This window comes from Cololabis saira, chromosome 13 (assembly GCF_033807715.1).
Source record: "Cololabis saira isolate AMF1-May2022 chromosome 13, fColSai1.1, whole genome shotgun sequence".
Lineage (NCBI taxonomy): Eukaryota > Metazoa > Chordata > Actinopteri > Beloniformes > Belonidae > Cololabis > Cololabis saira.
Window position 1 is genome coordinate 33,490,016 of NC_084599.1, and position 6,644 is coordinate 33,496,659.

Below are 6,644 nucleotides of genomic sequence, written 5' to 3' on the forward strand. Positions count from 1 at the left end.
GCTTTTCACGTCCAATCAAAATTGAGGTGGATTATTGCACCTCAGACTATGACTGTTGGGTTGAAGCAGCAAGCTCCACTCCTGGAGCCACAGAATAGGAGAACAGATTCAATCTTGTGCCTGAAATTTACAGATGGGCGAAGCTGAATTTCAATCATAGGGATGTTTTTTGGGATTCCTTTGCTCTGTCTTCTACATTTCCTACCAAAAACAGCTTCAGTAAGGAGGTTGTGCTAAAACTATTTAAAATGAAATCCTTTTCATTATTTTGGGGCGTAATAAAATGTGTGGATGTAGAGAAGAATATGCATAGTGAAATAATTTTTACAAAATGCCACCATCCCCGAAAGAGTTGACCCTTCAGTGGTGCCTGTTAGTGTTTTAATCCAAAATTCAACAGCACATACTTTTTTACTTTACTATTTAAAAAAAATAATAAAAAACACGGACCCATATTTTTTGCACCCTAAGACAAAACACAATGACATTTAGTAAATCAGAAATCACATCTTAAAAGATTTCAAGCCTATCCGAGGTGTCGATCGAAGGCCACTGGGTTCACTTGGACCAAAACAGTCTAATACACAAGTATACCCATTAATTGCAAGCGTATGTTCAATCAGAAGGCATAAAACTCCCCGTGGGTAGGTGGCATCTGTCCATGAGCCCAACCTACGATTGATGTACCGGAGTGTAGGAGCTGCCTGGGCCGGCAGCCCACGACCCGCGACACAGGCCCATCACTTTTATGACATTTTAAGGAATCCTTTTAATACACTCCATTACGGCTGACATACAAATCTTCCCCAATGTGGCCCTATCTATGGCCTGATCAATTTTTACACTGCTGAGCTGTACCCTCTACTCTCATTTTGTCATCTCAAAATTCATATTAAATGGGATTTCCTTATGAGAGAAACTGCAATAAAAATACGTTACCACTCCGACGTGCACGAGTCTGTGCCTGACTGTTGCTAAAAAATCTTGAGAGAAGATTGCATTTGTTTCTGCAGTAAGCAGAACTGTTTAAATGTTATTTATTTTTTACGTTCCTAAGAAAATATATTGTGAAGTGCAGCATTGATTTAGAACATAACCATGTCTCGATATGGGTTGGAAGGGCTGAATTTATGAATCCTTTGCACAACTCCTTTAATTGAATTTTCCAAATCTCTTACCACACACAAATAATCAATACCTACTGCTGAGGGAAACTTGCCTCAGAATTATTAGGGTCTTTCTTTTTCAATTTTGTAGTCATCAGCAAATACAGGCACTGCAGGTATTTCTAATGCCGTGAATACTCCCGGAAGATTTATGCTCGCCCCAAGCCTGATTGCTCACTGAAAGTGACTTCTTTAGAATGCTTACTGAAACTTTTGTTAACCTTAAAAGGACAGTCGTAAGCGCTTCTCAACGCTGCAGTCTCACTCTGAGGAAAGAAGTGGTTTTAACTCTTGCGGCGTAAAGGTGGGGAAAAGGGGATGACGAGGCAGGATAAAAGAGCATCAGAGAAGTTAGAGCAGCTATTTTTTTCTAGGACCTTATTCTCAAGAGTAAAATAATCTAACAACTAAAAAAAAAAGTATTAGAACCCCTGAAAACTACATATATCTGTGGAAAATAGTAAAATTATAATGATCTCAAATAATGAATAATGATGTATCTCCACTTATGATGAGCATATAATCCTATGTCCTCAGTCTTTTCTCAGGACTTTCTTAGACATGTATTACATGGGCTTAAAGCTTAAATGCCATATCTGCAAATCTGAAGAAACACTTTACACTCGTGGAGAATCATGTTTCAAGATAGCGTCAACATCATCCGTCTGGATTTCACGCTCCTAGCAGATATAGGCCAGAGTTCTCCAGCAGCTTTGAATCACAGTTTGTTTACTTAAAATGTGTGTCTCGGTGCACACAGAGAGCCAATTCTCTCCCACAGCTATCTGCCTCGGCATTCTGAGCTCTGTTGTTGTAAGGAGGTTTATGCAAAACTGATAAATTTCACGGATCCACCATGTGACAAAAATGTGACATTCCTGGGGTGTGGATCCACAATGTATCATGTATATTTGACTCTTTTACTGGAACGAATTAAAATAATTTCTAACAACCTTATCGGAAAACAAGCTTGTATCCTGACAATACCCCCTATTCATTTTTCATAACTCCCCATTGTATGATAGAATCACAAGAATCGCTCTGCTGCAGGCATAATATGTGCCTAAAATAATCAAATTAATTCTTTTCCCCAGGAAATCTCCTCATTGACTTGTTTGTGTAACCATAACAAAATGTTGTTTTTCACCAAAGGTTGCAGAGCACACGGTTCAGACAAGCCTGCATTGATCTTAACATTACATAGCAAATAAGACACACGAAAAAAAAAAAAGCAAATCAAATAGATAAGTGGTAGCACACAGGGATGCTCGTACGAGTCAAACAGCCTTGTGACTACATTTGTTTTCCTTCTCAACCCTAATTCAACCAAACAATTGGGGTGGAAATTATTTTTTTTTGTTTTTGTTTTTCTGTCTTCTAAACCTTTTGAAAGCCTCTCAGAAAGATATTTATTTTATTGTTCTCTCTTCAGTTTCACATGTCAGTAAAGCCTCTCAATATTAACTGCAACAAAACTGAAGTAATCGCTGGTTTCAAAGCAAAGAGTATACAAATGTTAAATGCAGAATGCTTCTTTACATTAATAATTTGTGGTGGGTTACTTTAAATTAAATTTCATTCATAATTGACTCTAGCTTGTGGTTTAAAGGAGGGGGACAGTGTCAAACCTGCACAAATGTTAATGCCAAATGTTTCCTTTTTCTTTTGAAGCCTACTACACTGATTTCGAATCACAACCAGTGTCATCTATTCCGGATTGATTTGGGTCAATAAAGATTATGACAAATAACTTAACTTATCCTCATTGGTGAACTAACCACATTTAACAGCATTTAACAGTATCTTGCTGAGCCCTCAGTGTCTCTAAAGTTAAATTTCAAATTTACAAGCCGTTCTGGTTCGCTGCTGCCCTCTGCTGACTCATTTGAATACAGTAAAAGGAGAAAGGGCAACAATAGAGCATGAAAGAGAAGAGTTTGGCGCTTGAAAAATGAATAAGAAATACACTCGGCCCTGTGAGCAGCGACTCTGAAACAAAAAGCCATGTCAGAAGAGAATATTCAGCATGTCATGAAAATCATTATCTTTCAGTCTAAGGATATCATGCAGTGAGAGAGACGTTTCCGCTTAAGATATTTAAAGATTGACAACCAAAGAAAAAGACTTTCTCCCTCCTCCAGTTCCTCCCCGGTCCTGGTGAATGCATCCATTGGGTTTGTTTGGACTGCAAGGAGTCCCGTGCAGTCAAAGATTAAAGAACGACAACACAGAGAATGTGGCATCAAATTGTGGAAAAAATGATGGTTATTATTTAAAAAAAGATTTACTTTGAAGGTCTATTAAAATTTTAGTGAAGCCTAAATGAACATGGAGATAAAATGTTATAAACCTGTAGAAAAATAGGTCAAAATAACATTATTAATACAGCTGCTAGATGCTGTGAAATAGCCGAAATCAAAAGTCACCCTATTGTAAGCCCGTTTTTATTACCTCGCTCCATTTTTGTTATTTATCATACTTTCTGTGAACCGTGCAGGTGTCCAATTTTTCACAAAAGACACAGACATATATATTCCAACATTCATACCAAGTTGAATAGCCCGTGTCCACCAAATGACCCAAATATGAGGTCGGTGTTATAAATGTACTGTAGACTGAGCACATGTTGGTGACCACATTATAAAATTAAAATCTAATGATTGTCTTGATGAATGGCCCAGATACCAAATGTGTGCCTTGGATAAGGAAATGGTTCTTGTCTTAAGTGACTCTTATACAACTATTTTTAGTGCTATGTAAATCACTGATAATTTGGCCAGTGATGGATCTCTGCCATTCCGTGTCTCCTGTCATTAAATTCTGATATGTCATTATGACCATCAGGAAAGTGTGCCACTTGAAATATAGCAACTCATAAATGGAAGTTCGCTGAAACTCTGTTTTAAATGGGCTTTGGTTTTTTACGTGTTGGCATTTAGAGAACAACTTTAATTTGTGACATATACATCTGGGAGACTGGGAATCTTTGTGTGTGTGTGTGTGTTTTTTTTTTAATTAGCCACTTAACTCATCACTTTTCCAGTTGTGTACTGTCCAGACTCAGTGACTGCTCTCATGTTAAGTAATTATCACATACTTAACAACACAACTAAGACTATGTTGGTATGAACAGTTTATAAATGTAACTGTTGTGACAAACGCACTGCATTATAAACAACACAAGGGTTCCATTGTAGGGTTTACATTTCAGACCAGACTGTGGTTTATCTCTTAAGTAAGGCCTCAAATTTACTGTATAATATATATTATTTTGAGATTATACATGTTGAAATGGGATTTTCTCTGGCTAAAATTAGTGGAAATGAAGTTGTCAGACACATTACTTACTTACATACTGAATTGAATTGAACTAAACTGAGCTGAACTAAATATACTTCATCCCAGAAAAGAAATGTTGTTGTTGGAGTGTATGTTAGAAAAACATGTTAAGAAAGTAAAAAGTAGATTTTAAACATTTTAAAACCTTATTTATGATGCAGCATGTAGCATCAACAGATATTGCAGGTGAACTCTCTCAGCTTACCGTTCAACATCTGGGATGCAGAGGTGCTTCACAGTAGCATGGCCAGGATGACACCATTTTTAAAGTTTCATGTCTGCTTGCTTCCTTCAAAATCCCTGTTGAGATGCACTGGAAGAACTGCAAAAACTATTCTTCTGCTGTCTCCTTATCAGCACTTCAAGCTAGTCCATTTTACTTCCTTGGAATCTCAAACTCTCCATGATGATCAAGGTAAAAAAGTTTTTTCTTGCTCTGTGTTTTCATTTAGTTTTACATCTTTGAACTCTCCTCTTCAACTTGTCTTAGTTTGGGGGTTATTCAGATCAGTGGCTGGGTTTTGGAAAATGTTATGGCCTGCCTCCACATGTAAACAACTTTCTGTTCTAATCTATTACTGTTTGTAACTATTTAAATCTGGGTTCAGTGAGCGAAAAAAATAAAAAATAAAAATCCCTGTCTAATTCCCTGTCTAGCATGTTCATACTTGGCCAATAAAGCTTATTCTATTCTATTCTATTCTATTCTATTCTATTCTGGTGGCAACTCTTCAGGACAAAAATTTTCATTTCTCAGGTTCTTGATTTCACTATTCAAAATGCACCTTAAACTTTTTATATTATTTATATTTCTAATCTGTTTGCACTGGAGAGGTGATGGTGCTTTTAATCTCACTGTACCCATGTATAATGACAATAAAGTATTCTATTCTATTCTATTCTATTCTATTCTATTCTATTCTAAATGTAAAACCTGCCTCTTGGCCAGGACACCCTTGCAAAAGAGAATGTTTATCTCAATGGGTTTCTTTCCCTGGTTAAATAAAGGTTAAATAAAAAAAAAAAAATGAAAAATTTGAATTACTAGTTGTTTTTTTAAATTGTGGTATCCAGAGCGACTGCAACAGGTTTTTATACTTTTTCATCCATCCATTTTCTATACGTACCTGTTTTATTATTATTTCATCCTGTGCAGGGTCAAGGGGAACAACTGGAGCCTATCCCAGTTCATCACAGGCTAGAGGCAGGGGTCCATCCTAGACAGGTCCAGGGCTGGACTGGGACAAAAAATCGGCCCGGGCATTTTGAGCCTAGACCGGCCCACCAGGTATTGATGGAAAGAAAATGAAGCCTATGAATGAAAACAAACGTTCTTGTGACACCGCTTGTACACTGTCTTGTTGGTGTGTATGTTCTTGTCTAATAAACCTAAACCTACACCATCCCCCCAAGTCCCGTTATAGATGTACTTAGTACTGTTTCTGAGTAGACCAGCAAACTTGTATGGCAAGCCGTTTTAACATTTAATAGCTAGACTGGATATGTGTTGCAGATATCTGTAATTCAATTGTTCCTAGTCAAAAAGAACATTTCAGATATCTACAATGATATATTAACCCATTTTAAACAGGGGGAACGCATTCTGACAGCGTGAAATACTGCTGTCAGAATGCGTTCCCCCTCTGTTTATCATGAAGGGATGCTCACACATCACACACTTTCAAATTCATACTGCTGACTTCTTTCACCACCACAGATAAGTCCTGTGATTTTCAGGCTGGGGGGGGGCCCTCGCGCGTGAGCGTAGCGAGCGCGCGCGAAATTTTTTGGGTTTTTCGGGTCGGATCGGGTGTCTATATGCTATATGGTGTCTATAATTTTAACTCTCACATTCGCAAAATACTGGATAACTTCCCCTGCCTCATCATCATTTGGCTTGCCTCGACGCGGGGCCCCACGGCTGCTTGAGACCCGGTTGGATCAGTGATTTTTGTAACAAATTTATCAAACGAGCCTTTCAGAGAGGCATCAAACTCTTCCATTTTCTTTAGTTTTTTTTCTTTTTTCATCCCCTGATGGAAATTTCCTGATTCTGTCTCGTTCTCTCGACATTGTGTGACAGTTTGTTCCAACTCCACCCGTCTGGATCAGAGCACCTTGTGTCTGTGCTTGGTTTGA